Source organism: Polypterus senegalus, chromosome 14 (assembly GCF_016835505.1).
Source record: "Polypterus senegalus isolate Bchr_013 chromosome 14, ASM1683550v1, whole genome shotgun sequence".
Lineage (NCBI taxonomy): Eukaryota > Metazoa > Chordata > Cladistia > Polypteriformes > Polypteridae > Polypterus > Polypterus senegalus.
This window is the reverse complement of record NC_053167.1, coordinates 7,235,257-7,262,907: the sequence shown is the minus strand read 5'-3', so window position 1 is coordinate 7,262,907 and position 27,651 is coordinate 7,235,257.

Genomic DNA, 27,651 nt, shown 5'->3' with positions numbered 1-27,651 from the left:
CAGCTACGTAATTGTGATCTTTAATCTCATACCCGTCTCACTGTCTGTATCGTACCCCACATATTCAACCTACAGGACCTTTAATCGCTGGATACTCACTGCCTTTTATTTTCACTTGTTTACTTTTTCAATCTTACGAACGTCTCTGTTCAAATACTGTTATTCAACCTGTCTTGTGGACACCTGATACCATCAATAAATTAAGCAAACTTGGAAATTAATGGCTGAATGCATACCATGAATGAGTTATGTCCTCACCGGGTCGTTAACCCTCCCGTTCCCTTTGCTATTTGTACACTGCAACTCCAGGTTGTCTGGACTAGTGATGGGTCGTTCTTGAACGATTCGTTCATTTTGAACGAATCTTTAATGTGACTCGGGAAGAACGAGTCGTCTTGTGGGAGTGATTTGTTCAGTCGCGCATGCGCATTTGCGCAACTTCCTATAGTTTCTGTATTGGAATTGATTCACCTGTTTCGAGTCTTCGGGTTTTTCGAGTCATTCGTTCATCACGTGACAGCCCCATAAGCTTAACCTAGTATGCAGTCTGAGCCGGAAACAGAATTGATTAGTTCATCTCTCGAGTCTTCGGGTTTGAGTCGTTCATTCATCACGTGACAGCCCCATAAGCTTAACCTATGCAGCCTGAGCCGGAAAGAGAATTGAACGAAATGACTCGAAAAATGATTCGTTCATTTTGCTGAACGAGACTCAAAGATCTGAGTCAGTAAAATGATCCGAACTTCCCATCACTAGTCTGGACCTCAAATAACCACAAGTGTTTGTTAGGGGAGAACACATTTCAGAGCAGTCAGGAGACAAGGTCCATGATCATACCTGGGATCCAACCCTAGTTTCTCTTTTTTTATTTCATTGATTCTTTTTGTAGCCGTTTCACTTGTTAATTATTCTTCTCAACTTGTACCCGTGTCCAATACTGTTAATAACTGTTCCCTAATGTTTGTTGATTGGTTCAATTAGTTGCCATTACCTAATTGTGTTTTAGGTCATTTCATTTGATTAATTGAACCATGGCAGGCAGGACCTCAATTAATTGGGACTCATAAGAAATGTGACAAATGAGAGGAGACCATTCACTCCATCAAGCTTGTTTGTTTAGCTAATAGTTACGCTGTCCCAATATTTCATCCAGATACTTTTGCTAACTCTGAGTCTGCACTGGATTTCCTTTCAGCACTCCAGTGATCTCTCGTATGCCCACAAAGATGTGTGTGTTTAGCATGAGTGGTTATTCTAAACCAGGGGTGGGCAGTGTCGGTCCCGGAGGGCCACAGCAACTGCAGGTTTTCATTCCAACTCAATTGTTTAATCAGAAAACAATCCTTGCCTATTTCAGACTGTATTTAAATTTACAGCTTAATAGTTTGCAATGTTTGCTTCTTATATTGTAGATGTTTCTTTTTCCTTTCCAAGGAAATCAATCATCCAAATGATTTGAAGAATAAAACGGATCATTTTCCGTCGGTCACATTATTCTAAGTGTTTTATTAAACCAGCTAGGGCTTGATGAACAAACACAGATGTAAATGGAAACAAGTTAGATGGAGAACTGCTGGCTGCTTTGTCATTTGCATCTAATAGGTGAATGCAACTGTTTAAGATTGAAATAAGCAATTAAGGGTGGGGAACCTTAACAAGCGAGACCACTAAAATGAAGTAGAAAAACGTCACTTGAGCAATAAGTGCTTCATAAGCAATAATTGACTTCACATTAAGAAACTGGGCTGGAACAAAAACTGGCAGCCACTGCCCACCCCTGTTCTAGACTGACCTTGTGTGAATGTGGGTGTACGTTTGAGTGGTCTCTGTGATGAACTGAAACCCCGGCCCAAGCTGTTTCTTTCCTTTTTTTCCCCCCTGTATCATGTGTCTAAGGTAAATTTTTGCTTTTGTAGCCTATTTAAATTTTCTTCTTGTTTTTTTGGAATGAGAAACATTGATTAGCATTGTCAGTTATTCCTTCAACGCCTTTTAATTTGAAATAAATTGTAAATGTGTTAAACTCTAGTTTTGTTGTAATTAGAGTATTTAGCTCACTGCTTCCTTTGTAGTGTTGCTACATTGAGTTCTCTCTTGTTTGTTTTTCTTGGGCAATTTGTGCCATCATTTTAGTCTAATTAATAACTTGTTTTTAAATCCTTTGTAGCTTAAGGTCTTTTTCCTTTTTCTTCCCACAAAATATAACCATGGAAGTAAAAACCATGATTCAGATTTTTTTTCCAGTAAAACACAGCTGGCATCAAACCTTACCAAAGCCATGTGTTATAGTATTTTTTGAACCTCTGTTGATTCAATGATTTATTTATTTATTGCATTCTTAATTTTTTTTTTCCTTACTGATATGAAATTGTATCATCCTTCTTATCTAGGCACTGTCACACACATGCAAATAGGAGGCAGATAAAGGGCTTGAGTAATTCTAATAGTACATCAGACAAGGGGGCGGCAGGATGTACTGACTGTCTTTCTCAATTCCTTGCAGATCATTCCCAAAAACTCACACCATGTTCCGGCACCAGGGAAGACGTCACTTCCAGTTCCGGCCCTGATGACGTAACTTCCTCCACGGGCTTTTAAAGCCGCCAGCTTACCTTCAGTCTGGAAGTTCTGATTTGGACTCGATCTTGTGAACGTCTCTGTTCAAATACTTCAACTTTTGCAGCCAGGTTATAATATACGGGTGGCTACCACAAACTTTTATGATGTCTGGAGTGGTTGACTTATCACAGCACCTTTGTGACACTATTTCTATTTGCTTTTTTTTTTTTCAACCATTTGAGATCTTAGTTTTGTTTATAGCAATGATGCCTGTTTCTGGTCGTGTGGGCATGACGTGTTATCTGACTTGGGTTTAACTTCATGTCATTAAGCTGTCACTATAAAAACAATTACATGGTAGCTTTGATGTCCTACCTTTAAGATTAAATTAAAAATAACAATTACTATGTGAGATTTAGTTACCGTAGTAATTAAAGGAATTGTAGTAATCTATCTATCTATCTATCTATCTATCTATTGCTTTACACACTTTCATTTTGACTAAAGGTATTCAGTAGGTTAGGAATCTGGCTTCTGTCAATTGATGCCTCTATAGAATAACCCCTGAAAGTTATTTATCTCTCACTCCTTATGAAAAATATTAATAAGTCAGTTCTCTATCTGGCTACAATATCATGTCAGCTTTGGTCTGGCCAAGACTCTACATCAAATTAGTACCTGGGTTATACACAGTCAGTGGTATTCCCATTTCTTAAGTTAGGAAGATGGACAAATAAACACACACACTTTCATCTGAACACACACCAGAATGACGAAAGAGGAAGAAAATTTAAAGGATAGAGAACTGGACTTGATAGTCCCAGTTCCACTGAGATATTGCTTCTTCTTCTTTCAGCTGCTCCCGTTAGAGGTTGCCACAGCAGATCATCTTTTTCCATATCTTTCTGTCCTCTTCATCTTGTTCTGTTACACCCATCACCTGCATGTCCCCTCTCACCACATCCATAAACCTTCTCTTAGGCCTTCCTCTTTTCCTCTTCCCTGACAGCTCTATCCTTAGCATCCTTCTCCCAATATACTCAGCATCTCTCCTCTGCACATGTCCAAACCAACGCAATCTCGCCTCTCTGACTTTGTCTCCCAACCGTCCAACTTGAGCTGACTCTCTAATGTCCTCATTTCTAATCCTGTCCATCCTCATCACACCCAATGCAAATCTTAGCATCTTTAACTCTGCCACCTCCAGCTCTGTCTCCTGCTTTCTGGTCAGTGCCTCCGTCTCCAACCTATATAAGATAGCTGGTCTCACTACTGTCCTGTAGCCCTTCCCTTTCACTCTTGCCATTTGTCACAAATTACACCTGACACTCTTCTCCACCCATTCCACCCTGCCTGCACTCTCTTTTTCACCTCTCTTCCACACTCCCCATTACTCTGTACTGTTGATCCCAAGTATTTAAACTCATCTACCTTCACCAACTCTACTTATTGCATCCTCACCATTCCACTGACCTCCCTCTCATTTACACACATGTATTTTGTCTTGTTCCTACTGACCTTCATTCCTCTCCTCTGTAGAGCATATCTCCACCTCTCCAGGGTCTCCTCAACCTGCTCCCTACTATCAGTACAGATCACAGTGTCATCAGCAAACATCATGGTCCACAGGGACTCCTGTCTAATCTCATCTGTCAACCTGTCCATCACCATTGCAAATAAGAAGGGGCTCAGAGCCGATCCTTGATGTAATCCCACCTCCAACTTAAATGTATCCATCACTCCTACCGTAGACCTCACCACTGTCACACTTCCCTTGTACATATCCTGTACAACTCTTACGTACTTCTCTGCCACTCCCGACTTCCTCATACAATGCCACAGCTCCTCTCGGGGCACCCTGTCATGTGCTTTCTCAAGGTCCACAAAGACGCAATGCAACTCCTTCTGACCTTCTCTAAACTTCTCTATAAGCATCATTAGAGCAAACATTGCATCTGTGGAGCTCTTTATTGGCATAAAACCATACTGCTGCTCACTAATCATCACCTCACTTCTTATCCTAGCTTCCACTACTCTTTCCCATAACTTCATGGCGTGGCTCATCAATTTTATCCCCCTGTAGTTACTGCAGTCCTGCACATCCCCCTTATTCTTATATATCGGCACCAGTACACTTCTTCTCCACTCCTCAGGCATCCTCTCACTTTCCAAGATTCCATTAAACAATCTGGTTGAAAACTCCACTGCCATCTTTCCTAAACACTTCCATAGTAATGTCATGTGGACCAATAGCCTTTCCATTTTTCATCCTCTTCATAGCTGTCCTTACCTCCTCTTTGCTAATCCGTTGCATTTCCTGATTCACTTTCTCCACATCATCCAACCTCTTCTCTCTCTCTCTTATTTTCTTCATTCATCAGCCTCTCAAAGTACTCTTTCCATCTGCTCAACACTCTCCTTGCTTGTGGGTACATTTCCATCTTTATCCTTTATTACCCTAACCTGCTGCACATCTTTCCCAGCTCGGTCTCTCTCTGTAGCCCACCGGTCCTTTTCTCCCTCCTTAGTGTCCAACCTCTCATACAACTCATCATATGCCTTTTCTTTAACCTTCGCCACCTCTCTCTTCACCTTGCGCCTTTTCTCCTTGTACTCTTGTCTACTTTCTGCATATCTCTGACTATCCCACTTCTTCTTTGCCATCCTCTTTCTCTGTACACTCTCCTGTACTTCTCCATTCCACCACCAGGTTTCCTTTTCCTCCTTCCTCTTTCCAGATGTCACTCCAAGCACCTTTCTTGCTGTCACCCATACTACATCTGCTATAGTTTCCCTGCTGTCTGGTAACTCTTCACTGCCTTCCAGTGCCTGTCTCACCTCCTCCCTAAACTCAACCTTGCAGTCTTCCTTTTTCAGCTTCCACCATTTGATCCTTGGCTCTTCCCTCACTCTCTTCCTCTTCTTGATCTCCAACATCATTTTACAGACCACCATGCTATGCTGCTTAACTACACTTTCCCCTGCCACCACTTTGCAGTCTTCAGTCTCCTTCAGATTGACTCTTCTGCATAGGATGTAATCTACCTGTGTGCATCTTCCTCCACTCTTGTATGTAACCCTATGTTCCTCCCTCTTCTTAAAATACATATTCACCACAGCCATGCCCATCCTTTTGGCAAAATCCACTATCTTCTGACCTTCTTCATTCCTCTCCTTGACACCATACCTACCCATCACCTCCTCGTCTCCACTGTTCCCTTCACTAGCATGCCCCAGTCACCACTTTTTGTCCCTTGGGTACTAACTATTAGGTAATAGCCTAATAAGATGGCCAGTGAGTGATTTACGTCAGACTATGTGGTGGTCCAGTGCCTGGTGCGATTTCTCACATTTAATCTGCATTCAAATCCTTGGACTGTTCTTAAATACTGGACTAAAAACCGGTTTACAGAAAGCCAGTCTAAGCCTTAAGTGTAACTGTATCTGTCTTGCTTGCTGCATAAGTCTGTAATGGTACTAAAAACTGAATGTGTCAAAATAACTGCTCTTGACAAGACAAAAGAGCTTTTTAACATTTTATTTGTGCCAGATGATATTGCATAGACATCTTAAAACAGCAATCAGTCATCTATCTGCATGTTATTGCAGCAATGGTGCAATCCCGCAGCGCAGTGTCCATGTTAATTTGACACTGGCTTCAACAAGACTAATGGCAAAACGCTGTTTGAACTACCCAAAAGCCTTTGTGAATGTGTTATACTGTGTCAGATGCTATCCATTGTGGTTACTGAGTAATTTTTCAGATTGCCTTTATTTGTTGATTTACCCTTGTAATAGAAACGTGACTAATTGGATCTCAAATGTTGTAAGTCATCAGCCATATAATAAAATAAAAGTACAAACAGTACAACCATCCTACCTGCCGTCACCTATTTGACTGGCAGTACTTATTACTCCACTGTTTTTCCTGAAATCTAATTCCCTCCCAAGGCTTATGAGGGCACGCTATGTAAAGTATCTATCTATCTATCTAATTGTAGGTCTTGGTATCATACACTGGTGTGGTCATCATTCACCCTCTGCCAGGCTCCTGTCCTGTAGTGCCAGTCCCAGCTGAGATCTCCTCTACAACTCCTTTAACACAATCTGTGAGCACACCAAGTTTTGTCTGTTTGCAGGGATATAACTGAATTATTTTTACACAGAAGCTGAATAATTTGGAATTGATATGCATGAAATTATTAAATTTCAAATTTTTGGTTTGTTAAATGTTAAAAATTGATTAAGCATGTTTTAATGTTTTCACTTTTCATTTTCCAACATTTGACAGATTATAAAAGGAACATTTTAATAAGGCTTAAATAAGAGTTACAATTACATTTTATCTTTCAACCTTTTCATTATTCTTTAATCTATAAATAAACTCATTTCAGAATAAAATGCTCAATAAAGTCACAAAAAGCATGTGTCAGTATTAAAATGGGACCATCTTTTGCAGACCACCTTTTTTCTGTAAAATACCTTTTATTTAAAGTTTGTCTGGATCACATAGCATGCAGTGTCTTCAACCTTGTATCTCAGAAGATGGATCCTGTCTGATTCAATTTTCTCACAACATTCTCATTGTTTCCGTCCAATATGATCTCCTTACAAGGTCACCCTCCTAGGGGTCTGATCCGGAATGCTCTATGGATTTCCTCTGCAAATGTCATGCTGGTTTTTCTTATTTTGTATTTTTGTGTCTTATCCTGACAGCTGTCTTTACCTTACAACAGGAGGTTTTTGGGGACTGATCTTGTGAAATTCATTTATCCTGCATGCTTAATAATTTTGAGTGTATTTTGCGCTGGCATTGGATCCTGCTGCTTGTATTTTTTGAAATCAATCACGTCTGAGTGTATAGTCTGAAAAGTTGATGTGGTTTTGAGAGTCAATTGTTCTTCATCCTTATCTCTTTCCATGGAGTCTATCCTTGCTGGATTTAATACTTTGAGAACGGGAAAGGTGCTATATAAATAATTTATATATACACACACGTTTATATATATATATATATATATATATATATATATATATATATATATATATATATATATATATATATATATGTGTGTGTGTGTGTGTGTGTGTGTGTATATATGTATGTGAAGAAATAAGGGACACAAAGAACAGATTAAGGGTTGGGGGAATTCCCCGTATAATGTTAATGCTCCAAGTAGTCAATGAAAAATTATATTATGGTCAAAAGATGCGTAAACATGCAAGAGACAACCAAAACAATCATCAGGGGTTTTTATGAGGTAGTGGCAGGAAGCACGTAGATGGAGGAAATGGGCGACGTGTAGAGGTGGCGACGGAGATGATGTCATCTTCGGGGACGGAAATGAGGTCATCAATGTGGGACCGGAGGTGAAGTCAGTGCTGTAGAATGGAAGTGTCACCAGTCGCATACTGTCTCGGAAGCGAGGTCTTCCTTGTGGCGCTGGTGGACCCCATTCTTAGTCCTCTTTTTCTAGTAAGAAAGGGAGAAAGGCATTAGTACTTCACGCCATATCCCCATCTTTTGTTGGCTCTCCCTTAATCGTACGTGTGTGACTATATATATATCTTATGGAATATGACCCGGACACAGACAGGCAGACACGTTTACATTACCCCACACACGTTTATTGTGGTCTTCCATCTCTTACAATTCAGCTCAACAGACCCCAATACCCCACAGTCCAGGCCAACACAACAATGCCTTCTTTCTCTGTTTTCAGACCGCCTCCTTCTCTCCTCCAGAGACCTCGTCCTTCTTCCACCCGACTCAAGTCATCCTCTGAAGGGAGGTGGCCCCTTTAAATAAGCACCTGGATGTGCTCCAGGTGTGTTCTCGGCAATTTCCCACTGACACGCCACAGTGTGGCAGAAGTGCCGGCTGTATCCCCAGAAGCACTCCGGGTGTCCCTTCTCTTCTTCCCCTGAGCACTTCCGGGTGTGGCGGAAGTGCTGAGGTCTAGGGTCCTCCAGGTATTGGGGGGCCCCCTGGCGGTAACCACGGGTCCCTACAGGGTCGAGCTTCCCAGCTCTGTACCCATGGCCCCCAGGGCGGTCACCCCCTCGAGGTCTGGAGGAGGCACAAGCCCTCCTCCGGTTGTCTTGGGCATCCCGGCTGGGTACCACCCCCATCCGGGTACCACAGTGCCCCACCACCAGCAAAGACACGTCGGTCAGAGTGACACGTCCCGCGAGGGCAACACATCCCCAAAGTGGGTCCTACTACTCGTCCAGGGTCCAAGCCGGCACCCTGGGACTTACCACTTTGGCACCCCTCCGAGGTTTTCGTACCCCTTTGGTCTGAGCCGCCCACGCCTCCGTAGCCTCCTCCAACAGTGTCCCATCGCCAGCGAAGAATCCTCCAGTGAAGCGTCCCGTCCCGTGAGGGCAAGTTCCCAACGAAGCAGGTCCTACTGCGTGTCCGGAGTCCAAGCCGGCACCCTGCGATTTGCCTTTTTGGCATCTCCTCCGTGGGTTCCGTGCCTGTCTGATTGGGACCGACGGGTCTGCTCTCACTTTTATTTTCCCAGCTGACTCTGGGGCTTCCCTCTGCCTCACATCCTCCCTTGTTTGGAGGAACCGGCATTCTCCCCTCGATTCCTCCCTTTCTTTTGGGATGCTATAACAGCTTGAGTCTGCCTACGGGAAAGGAACAGACCCTGTCCGGTTTGCGTCCCTATAGAGCGACGTGAGCCTGCTGCGGGCTTGGGATGTAGGGCGCTAGGACCCAGGGCACTCATCAGTCCGCGTCCTGCCAACCCTCTCGCTGTCTCCCCCCTCACCTCAAGCACAGCACTCACCACCACATCTACTGTCGGAGAACCCCCTACTTGTTCTTTTCGGTGGGCTCTCCTTTATGCTGTATGGAGTCAGCTTCCCTCACCGTCTCCACCGTACCTCTCGGGCCAAAGAATCTAGCATCGAGCCATTCTGTCATTTCCAATGATGTGACCAACGCGACTGCCTTCCCTTTCAGCTCCTGCTACTCGGCAAGAAAGGCCCTCAGCACCTGCATTAATGACAAGCACAGAAAGTCAGCCATGTTCGTCGACTGCTTCCTATGAGGCTCCTCTAGCCCAATCGAATCTCTCCCTGGCATGAGACAGACATTCCTTGGTCCCGCCTCTATAGAGTCATTGGCGGGGACACAAGACACACCGTCCAATCCTGTGCCAGTCTCAGTGAGGGACTTCCAGTCCATGGCCATCTTGGCTCTCCTCCTCCTGGTGTGACGACATGCTGGCTCTTCGAGTTACAGCATCTCCTTCATGGCAGCTCTCCCTGCCGCTGCCACGTCCACAAAGCGCCGCGGTTCAGCGTGTGTCTACCATCTGTATGGACCCGGGCAGGCCCTGCCTGCAACACAGAAAACAAGATCAGCCCTCCTGGGCTGGCTGCCAGCAAGCAGGGAACTTACGTCCCGGATCCCTTCTAACCGAGGCACCTGCCTCGGCATGGTCTTCTTATACGCCACGCCGTCCCGGATGCCTTCATCGGCAGCACACTCACTGGAGCCCGCTGCACCCCTGCAATGCCCGTCAATGCTTTGCCGCACCAGGTAGTAATCCAACCGCTTTTTGGTGGCGGTCTGAGGGTTTTTTCGTTTTCTCGGGGCAGTGAGCACTCCTCAACCTCAGAACGTGTGTGGGGGTGCCTGCTGCAAAAATATTTGTTTTGGCGTCCCTGTCTTGCAACAGACAGAGGGCCCTACGTTGGGCGCCATTGTGGAATATGACCCGGACACAGACAGGCAGACACGTTTACATTACCCCACACATGTTTATTGTGGTCTTCCATCTCTTACAATTCAGCTCAACAGACCCCAATACCCCACAGTCCTTTTCTCTCTCTCTTCAGACCGCCTCCTTCACTCCTCCAGAGACCTCGTCCTTCTTCCACCCGACTCAAGTCATCCTATAAAGGAAGGCAGCCTCTTTAAATAAGCACCTGGATGTGCTTCAGGTGTGTTCCTGGCAATCTCCCACCGACATGCCCTAGTGTGGTGGAAGTGCCAGCTGGATCCCCGGAAGGACTCCAGGTGTCCCCTCTCTTCTTCCCCCCAGCACTTCCGGGTGTCCAGGGTCCTCCAGGTATTGGGGTGCCCCCTGACGGTAACCACGAGCCCCTACAGGGTCAAGCTTCCCAGCTCTGTACCCATGGCCACCAGGGTGGTCGCCCCCCTCGAGGTCTGGAGGAGGCACAAGCCCTCCTCCGGTCGTCTTGGGCGTCCCAGCTGGTTACCACCCCCATCCAGGTACCACAATCTGTATTATGAAAAAAAAACTCTTGGAAGGAGGTGAGATGTGATTTTCTCAGAGAGACAGTTACACGTCTCGTGAGACGAGACTTTGTGCCAACAGATTTAACCTCTCCCGGAGCCGGAAATAAAGACAAAGAGTAGATAACAAAGTAGAATGTCATAAAGAATTCAAAAACGTTTGCACCGTACACATGCAGAGCCGGTTAGAGATAATAGAAGTATGACAATTTGAAAGTCTCAAAAAAATGATATAAATCACATTAGCACAAACAAATGGAAATTATTACTTAGTGAAATAACGGAACAGCGAAAAGAGATCGAATATATTGTTTGGACTTAAACTTTAAGTCAGAGACTTGTAGATTGTCTAATTTGTGTTGCCATCAGGGAAAAGTAGTGTTTTTTCGCAATGACGAGGCGTATCCATGAAAATTAAAAGATTTATTGTTTGGTGAAAGTGAAATCCCACGAGAGAAAATTTCAAGCCCTGTGAGACAAGAGCTTTTGCAAAGAGATTTGGAAAAGTCCCGCCCACATCTAAAACATTTACAGCCATGCACACGTTTTAATCATTTGTCATTTGTGTGAATGCTATTGTCAGACACAGTTTGTGTAGATTGAAAGAAATGATATTTACTCACGGGCAACTATAAGTTGCGTTGTCACAATGTAATACCAAACAGAATCAAAATTCAATGCAATATTGGCGAAAAGGTAAAAGGGAAAAGATATCGAAGAGGCCTATCCGCAAGAGTTAAAAGTTTTGTTCTTTGGTGAAAGTGAAATCCACATACGCGAGTGGCAGAAATGTGAAGCTGTTTAGCGCAGGCAGGGAGGTTGGTGAGCGAAGCAAGCGGGGGCAAAGCCCCTAGTATGTGTATATGTATGTATGTACAGTATGTGTGTGTATATATATATATATATATATATATATATATATATATATATATATATATATATATATATATATTAGGGGTGCAACGATACACAAAATTTACGGTTCGGTTCGGTTCGGTACTTTGGTGTCACGGTTCGATATTTTTCGATACAAAAAATTTTCATGCCTTTTTAATTTGTAATTTATTAAAATTATATATATTTCTTTTAACTCAAAAATACAGTTTTTAAATTAAATGTTGCTGAAAAAACAAAATAATAAAAAAATAAAAGAGTTTGGAAACGAGTTTATTACAGAGAAAGGTCCCTTTCCAAAATAAAAGCTATGCTATACCCTTCTTCTGGGGTATATTCTCAGGAGCATATTGAACATATCATGTCCCCATAAAATGAACCACTCTCTGATGGACCTCCCTCACACTCATCTTCTGGAGTGCTAGCACTTAGCTGCATATACAACAAAAACAACTTAAATAAAAATATGTATTGCACAGAAATGCCTTCCTAAATATATTTCGAAACATTTGAAATGTTCTAAAATTAAGGTATCAACCACATACAGTTCTGCATTATTTGGGGATCCCTGACTGTATTTTCTATACTTGGTAGAATATAAAACAAACACAACCAATTGTACATGCTTCCTCAGTTTGTTTGCCCAGTTGATTTCATACAAGGGACGCTATTGGCAGATGGCTTAGAAGCTACCCAATCAGAGCACGTATTACATATTAACTAAAACTCCTCAATGCTATAAGATATGCCTCATGCGCGGTGCTCGATTGTTTGCTTGTCTCTGCCTCTATCTCACCCTCTCTGACATTCTCTGCGCCTGACGGAGAGGGTGTGTGCTGAGGTGTTGTTTGCACAGAAGCTGTTTGCCTAGTGGATACGGACGCTCCTCTAAGAAATGCCGCTTTATCGAGGTGCGTCCAAAGCTCACTTATTGATTTTTTGATTGTTTGCTTTAATCTCGCTCTCTCTCTCTCTCTCTGACGTTCTCTGCGCTTGACGGAGGAGATGTGAGCAGAGGGGCTTTTTGCACAGAGGCTGTTTGCTTAGAAGATAGGGACGCTCCTGTAAAAATGCTGAAAGGCTACCTTCGCATTGATCCCTTCATTGCCGCTGCTTTATCGCTGTGCTTGCATACTTAAAAGCGCAACAGCCCTATTGATTTTCATTGTTTACTTTACTCTCTCTCTGACATTCTCCGCTCCTTACGCGCACTTTGAAGAGGAAGATATGTTTGCATTCTTTTAATTGTGAGAAACAACTGTCATCTCTGTCTTGTCATGGAGCACAGTTTAAACTTTTGACTAAAGGGTGTTATTTCATGTCTAGAGGGCTCTAATAATGTTAAAAACGTATTTAGAAGGTCGTAAACAGGTTTTCTATGCTCTAACTGCGAAAATATTAGATTTATAAATAAAGAATCCTACTTCGTGGAAATTCATTTATCTGTCTGGAGCGGATTAACCCCGATAAACAAGGGTTTACTGTATAACTGTGCGGAGAATATTTATAAACAGTGTGGGAGAGTTTCTAAGGGCTTAAAATATATAAAAATAATCATACAAACATATGGTTTCTACTTCGCGGATTTTCACCTATCGCGGGGGTTCTGGAACATAACCCGCGATCGAGAGGGATTACTGTATATAATTTTGTATCGTTCAATACATATGCGTCCGAACCGAAAGCACTGTATCGAACGGTTCAATATCGATACATGTATTGTTGCACCCTTGATATATATATATATATATATATATATATATAGATAGATAGATAGATAGATAGATAGATATGCTGTCACACTGGAACGCTTGGGGAGTGGCTTAAGGACCCGACATGCAACGTGACAAGTTGTGCTGGGGACAACGGCGGGATACTAACCTCTCTCTTTCTATTTCCTCAGAAAAAACGAAGCAACGCCACCATAATTCTGCCTGGACGACTCAATGAACTGCAACACTTCCGGGTCCCTTTCTACCCTCTGGTCCCCATTTGATGATGTCATTTACCCATCCATCACCACGTCGTTCCCAGCATCTCACTGTTTAATTTCCAGTCCGCCTCCATAAATTGTCTATCTACCCATCTTTGTGTGTCTGATGATTGTGTTTAAAATTGCTGACCTTGATTTGCAGTATATGGGGCTAAAAATCACAAACCTTTATGAGCATTCTTTTTGTCATTATTACAGTGGCGTAGCCGGCAGGATCCAGGCCCGAGAAAGATGTCAGAAGGGCAGGACCTAAACAGTGTGCTTACCTCAATGGCAAACAAGCTCCAGGCATTCTAGGTGGAACAAGCAGCCACGAAGGCAGAGCTCGAAGAGACCCAGAGACGGTTCGCAGCAGTGGAGATAGTAAAGCCAGAGCCTGCATGGCTCCCACCTCCTCCTATTGTTCTTCTGTCAGAGTCTGATGACACAGAGTCATATCTCTTGATCTTTGAGCAGACGGCCACTTGAAATCAGTGGCCGCGGGCGGAGTGGGCATCCATCTTGGTGCAGCGGGCCTGTCATGACCTTCCCGAGGAGGAAGTCATCCAATATGACCTCCTTAAGGCGGAAATCTGCAAATGTTACGGCGTAACCTCCGGCCAGCGGGCGAGGGAAGGCAAGGCAAGGCAAGTGGCCTGCGAGGCATTAGTCCACGCCATGCCGGACTACCTTGCCAAGCAGGTCAGGAAGCATCCATTCAAGGAAATGAACAGCCTTTTGGAGGTTCTAGAGCACCAACTGGTGGTAGCCCATCTGGGGGAGTCTGAGAAGCCGGCTTGCGGTGTCCGACAGGGGCAGGTCGCCATCCCGTAGCCCACCCGTCATGTGTTTCAAGTGTAGTGAGGTGGGGCATATCCTCAACACATCTCTCCTCAACCTCGAGCCAATGGACTGCAGCTGGACCAAGGGAGAGAGGTACTGTGCTCTGTCTAATCCTCCGGCAGTCACAACTACGGGAGTTGTGTTGATAAACAGGCACTCAGTGGTGGCTTTGTTCGATTCCGGGAGTAACATTACCATTATTGCTGGCCATTATGTTTTATTGCAACAGTGGGTAACCTTCTGAACGAGCGTTACTTGTGTACATGGAGAGACCAGGTCTTACAGGTCTGCAAAGTGCTTCATAACTTCGGAGGGGAATCCTATAGAACTTCTCATCACTGTGCTGCCTGAGCCCTCCTTCCCAGTTATACTGGGACAAGACTGGTCAAAAAGTAACCATGGTAGAGCTGTCACCACTCCGAAACCTAAGCTGGGTCTGACTATGGAAGGGCAAGGGGCCCTCCCAGCTGCTCTTACGCTGTGCTCATCGGCGACTACTGATGATGTGGACGGTCCGGAGGAGCCCTTTTTGGCTACGGACCTCACCCCGGAAGTGCAACCAAAGGTGGTTCCGGGTCGGAGTGGTGCTACCCTCAACCAAGTCCCCGACCTGCTCGCCGGCATGGAATATCAGTTTTGGTCCATGCCAGCATCCTTTAAAAGAGAACAGTGGAATGACGATTCCCTGAAGTTTGCCCGGAATGCCATCGTGTTCGCAGATGACATATCGTCAGCTGATTCCACTCCACCAAGACCCTACTTTGTTTTGGAAAATGAGTTGTAATATCAAGCTGCAGAACATGAAGGTGAGGTGCGGAAGTTGTTGTTAGTTCTGCGGACCTACCAGCGAGAGGTATGCGAGTTAGCTTATGCCCACCTCCTAGGCGCCCACCTTGGTAGCCGCGAAAATGCTGCAGAGAGTGAAACTTCGGTTTTATTGGCCTGAGATCAATGAGGAAGTCCGACGTCTTTGTCAGTCTTGCCCAGTCTGTCAGCTACCTCAGATACCCCAGAGGGATCACGCTCCTCTCGTCCCAATTCCCCTTGTTGACGTGCCCTTTGAGAGGATCGGTGTCAATTTGGTAGGAACCCTAGAACCTTCAACGCGAGGCCATAGATATATATTGGTAACTGCAACTCGATATCCCGAAGCAGTTTGCCTACGAGCCGCTAACTCAAAAAACTTTGCATGGGAATTAGTAGGATTAGTAGGACAAGTGGGCATACCTAAAGAAGTCCTTATGGACCAAGGTAGGCCCTTTACTTCAGATATGTTCAGAGAAGTCGCCAAGTTACTACATATTAAGCATCTCAGGACGTCGGTAAACCATCCCCAGATGGACGGGTTGGTAGAAAGATTTAACCAGACCCTGAAACAGATGTTCTGCAAGGTTGTCAGTGCAGACGGTAGGAACTGGGATCAACTTTTACCGCTAGTACTTTTCACTTACCGGGAGGTGCCACAAGCCTCCACAGGGTTTTCCCTTTTTGAACTTCTGTATGGACACCAACCCCTGGGCATTTTGGACATATTAAAAGAAGGTTGGGAAGGGGAGGCACTTCCTTCCACCAACATCCTAGAATATATCGCGCAGTTACACGATAGGCTAGAGAAAGCTCGACCCCTCCTTAAAGATCACATGTCCAAGGCTCAAGCAGTGCAGGCCCGGAATTATAACAGAAACTCCTCCCTGCGTGAATTTCAGCCAGGAGACCATGTAATGGTGCTTGTGCCCACTTCCCATTCCAAATTGCTGGCCCATTGGCAAGGCCCAAATGAGGTTAAAGAGAGGAAGGGGCTTGTAGACTGTTTGGTGAGCCAACTGAATTGTCGACTGAGTGAGAGGGTGTACCACATTAATCTATTGAAGCTGTGGAGGGACAGGGATGAACAACCTCCTTCCGGCCCCATCCTCTCCCTTTTTCTCAGATAAAAACAAACTTAACCTCAGCCACAATCTGACCACCCACCAGCGACAGGAGCTTGAAGGTGCAATCCTGTCTGTCTCGGAAGTGGTCAGTGAAGCACCAGGCTGGACCTCGCTGATTCAGCACGAAATCGTGACAGACCCGGGGGTGGTAGTCAGGGAACGGCCCTATCGTCTCCAGTAGGCAAAAAGTGCTGAGGTGGAGCTAGAGATACAACAAATATTGGACTTGGACATTATTGAAGAAAGCCATAGCCCCAGCAAGTACTGGCAATGTAAGGTCCTTCCATTTGGGCTGCACGGGACACCAGCAACTTTCCAGCATCTTGCAGAGTGCTAAGGCCCCAACAGTTCTATTGTGCTGCCTACCTGGATGACGTGTTCTCCTGACACAAGCGAAAGCCGGGCTGCGTATCAATCCCCGGAAATGTTATTTCGGGTTGAATGAAGCCAAATATTTGGGCTACCTGGTAGGAGGGGAACCGGTGAAGCAACAGTGTTCCACAATAAAAGACATCCTGGAATCGCCTTGTCCGATAGTCAAGAAGCAAGTGCAAGCCTTCTTAGGATTAATGAGTTACTACCGCCGGTTTGTGCCTTGTTTTTCTGAGAGGGCTGCCCCCTTGACAGATTTAATAAAGAAAAAGGCCTCTTTACATGTGGTGTGGAACAGTTTCATGGAACAGGCATTCAGTGACTTAAAAATGGCCCTCACAACGGCGCCTGTTTTGAGAACTCCTGATTTTCCTCTTCCTTTTCTCCTTCAGACCGATGCTGTGGACACAGGTCTAGGTTTAATGCAGAAAAAAGCAAAGTGTAACATGGGGAACAGGAATGTCAATTATAAATACAAGATGGGTGACACTGTTATACAGTAAGCAACCTCTGATAAGGATTTAGATTTAGGGGTTTATGTTGACACAACATTTTAATTATCTAAGCAATTCATATAAGCAATTAAAAAGTCAAATAAAATGAAGTTATACATTAAGAGACTGTTTAATATAAATCGAGGGACGTCTTGCTCAGATTACATAATGCACTTGGGAGACCGCATTTGGAGTCTTCTGCTCCTTCCCCTTTATCTTTTACAACTTCTATGTGGGGTCGATGAGCTTGATCAACCTTTTCCAAACAGCTCGGTCCTGCATCTCCTCCCCAGTTAAGCCCTTCTCCTTCAGATGTTCTATTAGTTTGTCCATCCACTTCTGCTTTGTCCTATCTTGCTTTCTCTTCTCCTGTACTTCCATGCCCGTTACTGTTTTGCCCACATATTAATTTTTTCTCCACTTCATCTTACTTTTCTGTACTTTCTTAAATTTCTCTCCCACTTTTGCTGTACTTCTGATTGTCTTATTTCTTATTCTTTCCTTTTTTGTAACTCCACACAACAGTCTCAGACATCTCATTTCTGCCACATCTTCTTTTACACTCTCTTCACTGCCCATGTCTCAGCCCCATACATTATTGTTGGTGTCACCACTGTCTTAAAAACCTTACCTTTTAACTTTCACCTTAATTAAAACCACATCTAGATCATTGTGTGCAATTCTAGTCACTGCACTAGAAGAAAGACAAGGCAGCACTTGAAGCCTTTTTGAGATCTGATCACAAAGATAAGCAGATTTACCTCCAAGGTGTTCAACTGAAAGTAGCAGAGAGCTTGTTATTTCACATAATGCCAGTCAGCAGGAGTCTGTCAGACTTTTAGAGATCTAAATCTAAGTAACACAAATCTGCACAAGATCAAAGTCCAGAGTCGATACCAAGACGTAACAGGATTGGAAACCAAGGGACTAGAGATGTGGAAGGGTGACTCTCTAGATTGGATCCAAGGACCGCAAAATAAGTAAGAGTGTTAGGAAGCGTGGGAGTAGTGCTAACTGGAATTTGACAGGCTTGTTCTCAAAGACATATGCTCATTGAACTAAATTTATGATTACCTACATTCCCTAAACCAATTCCTTAGCGTCTGCAGCATTATGAAATCCGAGTTTGATCCTGTCACATCTCATTATTCTCATGACTTGTTCACTGGTCATATTAGACAGATTAATATTATAAGATTTATTTTTTCCTGAACTCTTATCTCCTTGAAATGTAATTGTGTAGGCCTTTAATACTATACCTAGATAATTGGTACAGTAGAGTCTCGCTTATCCTACCTTCGCTTATCCAACATTCCGTATTATCCGACGTCACACCGCAAAAAAAAATGCACCAATCGGCAATAGGAACTGCAAGTTGCGAGCGTGAGCGTAATCTATTTTTTGTTGCTCCCGACTCTACCGCAGCTAATTACAGTGGAATCTCGGTTTGCAAGCATAATTCATTCTGGAAATGTCCTCGCAGTCCAAAGCACTCGTACAGTATATCAATGCAAATTTCCCCATAAAAAATAATGGAAAGTCAGATGATTCGTTCCACAACCCAAAACTATTCATATAAAAATGATTAATACAAAATATAAAGTAAAAATACATAAAGCAAATTGACCTGCAGTTTACCTTTGAAAAGAATCATGGCTGGTGTGAGTGAGTTTCTAAACTCTTGTGGGATTCCATCCAACGGGACGACACGCGGAAGAACGTCCCAAAGCAATCGCAGTCTCCCAGCGCTGTAGCACCATAAAAGCCAATCTGAAAAGATGACAGACATGCTAGAAGTGCCTGCCATCGATGGGTGATACAAGGAACATTATAAAAGCAAAGGGCACTGTATTACTTTCCCCCCGACCCTGCCTGACTGCTGTGTCTGTGTATATGAGAATGGCAGATCCCGCTGCAATAAGTAACCGCGCTGTTGCTGTTTCAAGCTGGTGTTGCTAAAAGTACTGAGACTCAGGTTCGAGTTTTTGGGTGCAAGACGGGGACTCGCACGTCACAGCACAAACACACACACATGCAGTCACAATGCTGTAGTAAACAGTATACGCTCGTACAGATGCTGACTATATGAGTGACGGAGTTAAGGCTCTAGAAACTGCAATTAATTACACTGAGCAACAAGAAGAAGCTACAGGAATCGACATAATGATGCTGCAAAGATGGCGAGACTTGACAGCGAAGAAACGACACTCGTCAGGGAAGCAGACTACGATCAAAAATGTCTTTAAATCATCACAGGACTGAACTTTTTAAGTGCAGTACATACTGTATTTAACTTCAGACAATTCTGTAACTGTAAGTGCATTTTTTCACTTAATTTATTCTGTTGTTTTGTTGTAAAACATGATTATTAGGTTCGTAATGTGTAAAATTATAGCATAGTTTGACGTTTAATAGGCTTTTTCTTAACACCTGCCATTATCCAACATTTTTGCTTATCCAACGTTCTGCCGGCCCGTTTATGTCGGATAAGCGAGACTCTACTGTATATGTCTTTGAAAGCAAGCTTTTCAGATTCCATTTAGCTCTCCTTCAACACTCCCTAACGCACTTACTTTGCTGGCTTCGGATCCTTCTTGATTTAAGAGTTTGCCTGCTTTACATTAAACCCCTCAGTGCCAATATGGGTCCGGAGAATAGCCTTGTCAGATGTAGTGATTCAGCACCCATGAGCCTGTGCACTCAGTATCCCCTCTCTCTCTGTTCTCATGGTTTTCAGTCTCTGTATTAACTCTGGACCTTGATCTTGGGCAGCTTTTTTTGTTCTTCAGATTTAGATCATATCTGTATGTCCTTGGGTTTGATATATCCTGCAGCTTTAACTCTCTGGAGTCTGATCCTGTCAGTTTTCTATTGTTCCACTCTGTTACCTTTTTGAGGTTTGATCTCTTCAGATCACAAAGATGAGCAGATTTACCTCCAAGGAGCCTGGTGTACGTCTGCAAGTAGCGGGGAGTTTGTTCTTCTGCGAAGGTGTTGTAGAATGTCAATCAGCAGGAGTCTGGTAGATTGTAAGAAAACACAGGCACCCTGCTCAAATGTTGATGTCTTCTCAAATTTTTCTGCCAATTTACAGTGAGGCCTTAAATAATGTGTTAGATGCTAGGATGTTGAACAGGACTGCCTCTGATCTGACAACTGCCAGGAAGCGCAACAGAAGTGGCATTCTGTTAAGATAAACAGAAGAAAAAGGCACAGATGAAAGCTGAAACGAGTCTGATTTCCACCAAAAGATAAAAGGTGTTCAGAGGCTTTCATGTTTTACATTTGCGTGTAATGGTTTATTTCAAAAGTAAACAGTCTCTCATTATTTTAATAACATCTTTCAAGGAAATGTCAGCCTCTCAATCCACCAAGGGTGCGGAAAATCAACTCTTAATTGAGATCTCCTGCATCTCCACACAGCAGACACACCTTGGAAATAAGCGCAAACGCGAACGCAGGGAACGAAATGTCTGAGCACCGCACAGGAGTGGCCTTAATGCCAGCCTTATTAAGGGCACTTGAAAATAATTGAATACATTGAATACATTTGGAAGATAACAGACGTCTGTTATCTTGGGCTTAATTAGGAAGCTAATATTGCAAATTGGTTGGAAGCCATTATCTGCGTGGGAATTTCTAAATAGGTACCATCATCCAGCTCAGTGGTATTTAAACCCAGGGTTTCATTTTGCTGGCTTCTTTTTTTCCCCTCAAGCAAAGGATTAACTGTTAACAACCTGCTGCAGATTTGTTAAATAGAGGACATCACTACATGAAAGGAAAAATACAAAATTAGCTGCATTACTTGCATTTTACGGATTCCACACTTACTGAGAGAGCTAGGCATTGTGAATGTGGGCACATATCAAACCCTAGATTGTATAACACACACAGTCTGGAATCTGAGAGAAAATGCCAGCTTGGCCCTGGAAATTAAGCTTAACTGCATTGGCATGCTGGGGCATTCTGTAGCCTGCAGCACAAAAGTTAGACATTGTATGCCCACCCTGATCATGGCAAGCCACAGCACACAAGTGCCAGTTGTTAGAATTCTCCTAATCAGTAATCAATCTATTAGCCATTATTCAAGTATGATTATTGCATTACAAGATCATGGAGCAGCCTGTGTATGTGTATATTGAAACAAAAGTGGTCTTCTCTGGAGCGGACGCTGTACCCAGGAAGATGCAAACATTTTGGACGGATTATATGGAGAGTGGCTTTATTATAAAAAATAAGGCAAGTCAGGAATGATCAACACATAAGGAACACATTCACAATACAAAAGAATAAAGAAAATATTCGATGTTCTGCAGAGGCTCCAAAAACAGACGAATGGCCTCTGCTTCTCTTTAGAGGCTCCTCTGCATTAAGAGCAGATGGGACACTGCCCTCCCCCATTTTCCAGAGGATGGTGCTATTGCGTAAAAATTAATTATTTAATAAACTCGCCACAATAATTTAATACTGTATGTTGTGAAAACATTTGTATTACGCTCAGCTCATAATCAATTATTTATCAATTTCTATGATGTGCTCAATGCAATTTTCTGTTGAAATGAATATTTTCTTTTTGAAAGATGTGACTCTTTCCTTGTGCCCAGCATTGAGGTCGCCAAGGCAGGTCCTTTGACCCTGCAGTGTTTTTTGCCATACCTTTGCTCAGGAGTGTGCATGTTCGCTTCCATTTGGGTGACTGAAGGCTGAGCTCTTCAAAGCCCCCTATCAGTGGATTTGTTATGACGCCATGTACAGGGTGATTGTACTTGTACAAATCACTGTTTTCATTATCACGAGTTACATTAATTACTTATCTACAGTGCAATTTAACATTATGCTCATTGAATAAAAACAGGGGAAATTTTGTGTTTCTGCTTTGGGTGTTACATATTTAATTCTGACTTTGAGGTATCTTTCAATGCTATTAACATAATCTTAATCGTGATCTTGTTTTTGTCACATTTTTCAGCTGACAGTTTACTATCACAGGCTCTGATTGTCTCTCTATTATAAAAGGAAATCCTGAGACAAGACTTTTTCAAAAAGATTATTTCAAGTCCAGCGAAATGAGACTTTGACCATGAGATGTTTTCAAGTCATGCCCTCCCCTCAAACATATTCAGCAACACACACGGCCCTCTCACCTCTCATTTGTGTGAATGCTTTTGACAGTCACAGTTCCTGCACTTTAAGCTCTTATAAATTTCCTTAAATTTACATTCCCAATTAAAGACAACTTATTATGTCCAAATCTTATTGGGGATTTTCATCCTGAAGGGTTAGAAAAAATAAGTACATGGGCAATCCTAGCACCAAGAAACAATGAAGTCAAACAAATTAAAGCGAAAATCGGTTACACGGCAAATTGGTTAAATGCGTATCAATAGACTATGCTGAAACAGTTGATGGTGATGGTGCGGAAGATAATAACATCAATATCCTGAAGAATATCTACAACCGTTAACACCGTCCGGTTTTCCACTGGCCGAGTTACTGTTGAAAGAAGGATGTATCCAAGAAAGGTAATGTAGTAAATAATAACATTAGACACCAAAGAAGATCTTGATATGCCATTCATATTAAAACGTTTACGGTTTCCCATTAGGATTGCTTTTGAAAAGACAACAAATCACAGAGACAAACATTCGAAAAAATCAGTTGATTTATTAGAGAGAAAGAAATGAAATTCACTCACGGGCAATTATACGTTTGTGTTGTCACGATGTAAGTCCAAACACAGAATCAAAATTCAATATTAATGAAAATTTCCATCCATCCATTGTCTAACCCGCTGAATCCGAATACAGGGTCACGGGGGTCTGCTGGAGCCAATCCCAGCCAACACAGGGCACAAGGCAGGAACCAATCCAGGGCAGGGTGCCAACCCACCGCAGTAATGAAAATTTTATTTAAAAAATTGTTTTAGTGCAGTTTTACAGTAAAAGTGTAAGTTAAAAAAGTATTTGCGTGTTAATTTAAAATCCAAACGGAACAAAATTGTATAACGCAATGAATAACTTTAATGTAACATGAAACATAATTTACTTTCAAATTATTATGTTTTACTATTTTTTAATATGGTTAATTACTTGCTGTAATGTAAAATATTTAGTTCTATTATGCATATTTAACAATTCCCATGAAAATAACATTCTGTTTTAATTGTACATCCGGATCCCCATATGCGAGTGGCTGAACTGCAAAGGGTCTAGTATGTAGTACCTGCTAGTCTAATAAATTGTGAAATACAGAGACTCCATCTCACTCCTGCATGCAGGGTTTAGTGTAGGCTGTCCCCTTTAATGGCCATCATCCAATGCAACTGCCAAGGTTTTAATCTTCAAAAGCTTCATCTATGCTGCGTGAATGATGTGCCATGTCCACTGCCTACACATTCACACTCCTCACTTGTGACTAGAGGCACTACCATCTGCATTTACTTTCTCCAACTCCATGGTTTGGTCCATGGTAGTATCTTTCCTGAGACTCGCTGTACCTGTGGCCAAGTTCCCAGGCCAGTAGATTTAAGTGGAGGAGAGGGTCTCAAATTCTGCTCTCTACTTCCTTCATCTTCTCCCTCTCACTTACTTACACACACACATACTTGTAAAGACTACATAATGAGGACACACACACAAATTATCACACTATTTTGACATAAAATAGCTATAAGAAAATGGTTTAAATAAAAAACCAAAGGAAGAGACGTGAGCCAAAAAACAAGCACAGATTTGTAACCGGCAAGACCAATACATAGAGTCGTTAAGCCAAAAATCTAAACCCTAAATCATCATCAAGTATATGTGGAGGAGAGATTGTTTTACCAAGATCACTAACTAAATAAACATCCAGTACATTTTTTGTTATTTATTTATTTTTTTTAACTTTGATGACTAGGAATTGCTCATCATAGCTTTTATACCATTGTCTCCATGTTGTCACCAGCTTTGTACTTCAATTACTTAACAACCTAGCAACAAACAGAAACATTTATCACCCATGAAAACCAAAATAGCATCACTGTAAATCAGTTCACCATTTTAACAATACTTTTTTGATGTAAACTACCTTCAGATGAAGAATTCTTGGGTTAAAAAGTGCTAACCATATGCATATATATTCTAAAACACCTCAGAAAGTCACAAACAAAATTAAAGAATGATGCAAATCATAACACACACACTTACATTGCCTGACAGCTTATTTCTCCAAGGTCTGTGTGGCTCCACTAGAATTTACATTCTAAAAATGCCACTGTTCATCTGTAGAGTGTCTAGGTACCCACATGTACTCACTTAGCCCACTCTTTGACACCCCGGTCCTTCTTTCTGACTCCATCAGTTACCTTCAACTCCAAGCCATCCCAGTAACCCCCAATTAAGAGGGCTTTTTAAACTACTTCCTCTAAGCACTTCCAAGGTCTGTTCAGGTAATATCAGTAGTACCCCTCTCCATCAAGCAGAGACAACAGGTTAGAGCTTCATGCCTGTCAGTAATATGAATGTAAAATAAGTGAGTCCCTGCTGCCCTAATTAGGCTGAATTATCACTATAGATAGACAGATGAAAATAAAGGGCACTATATGACAGATAGATAGTGTGGCGGATGGCTGGGAACCTTACCCGGCCAGGATGCCTCCACGCTGAAAGGACCAGGGGAGCCATCCTATTCAGACTGTTACCTTCCTCGGACCACTAGATGGCACACCCACTGGTTTGCAGCGGTGCCTCGGACTCCTGCAGCGCTTCGGGGGAGTTGGAGTTGGTTACAGCCCTGTTGGGATCCAGGGGTGCTGCCAGGGGGTGCTGCAACAGCTGCTGAGCCCTCTTGGAAGTGCTGCAGGAAGCAGGTCAACGAGCACCAGAGCACTTCTGGGGGTATTATAAAAGAAGCCAGCAGTCGTTACTACGAGAACCAGAGTCGGGAGGAGGGAGACAAAGCTTGCCTGCAGGAGAAAGGAAAAAGGGTAGAAGAAGAGTACTCTGTAGAGGTGTGCTTATGTTTTGGGAACTGTGTTTGACTTGTGGGGATGAGGAAGGCTTTTCCCACAAGGAAAAATAAAAACTCTCATGTGCTTTGAACCCGTGTCCTATGTCTGTCTGGGTCAAGGCTGGCCTTTACAATAGATAGATATGAAAGGCACTATATACTGAATAGACAGTGTTTGTCCCAAGAGGGAAATTTAGCTTTACAGAAGTTCATGAAATTTAGAAATATAACAAAACAACAACAATAAAACAAACACACCCAATGATTACAAAAAAAGAAATAAAAAACTTTTCACTTGGGAAAAGGTAAAGAGAGCAGTCACAGTTTGGTATTATAAAGGTGTACTGCTGTAGTTAGCAAGGAAGTACAATACAATACAATACAATTTATTATTGTATAGCCCAAAATCACACAAGAAGTGCCACAATGGGCTTTAACAGGCCCAGCCTCTTGACAGCCCCCCAGCCTTGACTCTCTAAGAAGACAAGGAAAAACTCTCAAAAAAACCCTTGTAGGGAATTAATGAAAGAAACCTTGGAAAAGGCAGTTCAATAAGAGACTAATTTCCAGGTAGTTTGGGCGTGCAGTGGGTGTCAAAAAGAAGGGGGTCTGTTACAATACAATAATCAGAACAGAACAAATCCTCATTCCACAGCTGAAACAGCACTGGGCCAGCCAATCCAATGAAAGAACCCCTCTACCCCACGATTCCTGCGATCCTCCATCAGGGATGACTTTACCTTAGGCAGGCAAAACAAACCAGTAGCTTTTCATATATAAAATATATTAGATATAAATTGTCATGTACATGTAAATAGGAGACATTCTAAGGACTTGTGTATGTTCAGTTACTTCCACCCCAAGTTGAGAATGGCAGCTGTTATTCAGAGCCTGTTCTTCTTCATCTGCACATCAGAAGCTACAAATATCAAGGAGCCATGATGTCACTTCCAGTCCCGTCTCTAAGTCCTTCCTGTTCCGGCAAAGAAGCCTTATAAACTCCATCTTTCCCAACATGGAGCCAATTGATTGATAGACTTACATCTGGAAATGTGTCTTTTCTTATTTTTGCCAACAATTTAGCTTTTTGATTGTCAACAATACACAAAGATCACCAGCTGGTGCCCTAAACGTTTTTCTGTTCTCTGTGTATCTCATTGCAAATTATATATACTGTGCATACTGTACATATATATATATATATATATATATATATATATATATATAATACTAGCAAAATACCCGCTTTGCAGCGAGAAGTAGTGTGTTAAAGAAGCAATGAAAAGAAAAGGAAACATTTTGAAAATAACGTAACCTGATTGTCAATGTAATTGTTTTGTCACTGTTGTGAGTGATGAGTGTTGTTGTCATATATATATATATTGTCACAAAACGAGTCAAAGACAGAAAAAGGTTTGGGGCAGCCACCCATGTAATTTGGTATCCTGGCTGCAACTTCGTTTTCTTTCAAATACCAGCACTGAAGTGCTTACAACAGAGTCCAAAACAAGACTGACACAGAAGGGAAAAGGGAAGGCTTTTAAAGGGGAGACAGGAAGTGAGGTCATAAGGGTCGGGCACGTGTTCATTGTTCATTGGTTTAGTCCCGGATGTGACATCAGGGGCCGGAGCTGGCAAGGTCTGTCTCCATTGGCTCGGTCCCAGAAGTGACGTCCAGAGAGACAGGTGGAACCTCCCGGGTTAGGTCTACAGGGAAGTGAGAAAGAGAGTTAGTGCGCTCTGCCACATCCCGGCATGGCTCAGAACTGCCTTCACTCGAGCCCTTTAGCTGCCTCCCATGCGCGCGTGTGTGACAAGGCCCCCCCCTCAGCCCAGACCCGTCGGGTCGGGCGACCTCCGACCGAGAGGTCGTAAACCGAGAGAGCATCGGCGTTGGCATGGAGAGCACCCGGCGATGAGCGGCGAAAACTTGTACGGCTGCAGGTCAAGAAACCACCGGGTGACCAGCGGTTTCGACTCCTTGTGCAGGGCCATCCACTGTAGAGGTGCATGGTCCGTGACAAGGGTGAACTCACGGCCCAACAGGTAGTACCTCAGCTGAGTGATCGCCCATTTAATCGCCAGAGCCTCCCTCTCCACCGCCGCATACCTGGTCTCCCGGTCCAACAGTTTCCGGCTCAGGAACATGACGGGTGTTCACACCATCGACACTTTGGCTCAGCACGGCTCCCAGGCCTGTGTCCGAAGCGTCCGTCTGGAGGATGAAAGGCAAAGAAAAGTTAGGTGCCATCAAAATAGGTGCGGACGTAAGGGCCTTCTTCAAGTCACCAAATGCAGCGTCTGTTTTTGCAGTCC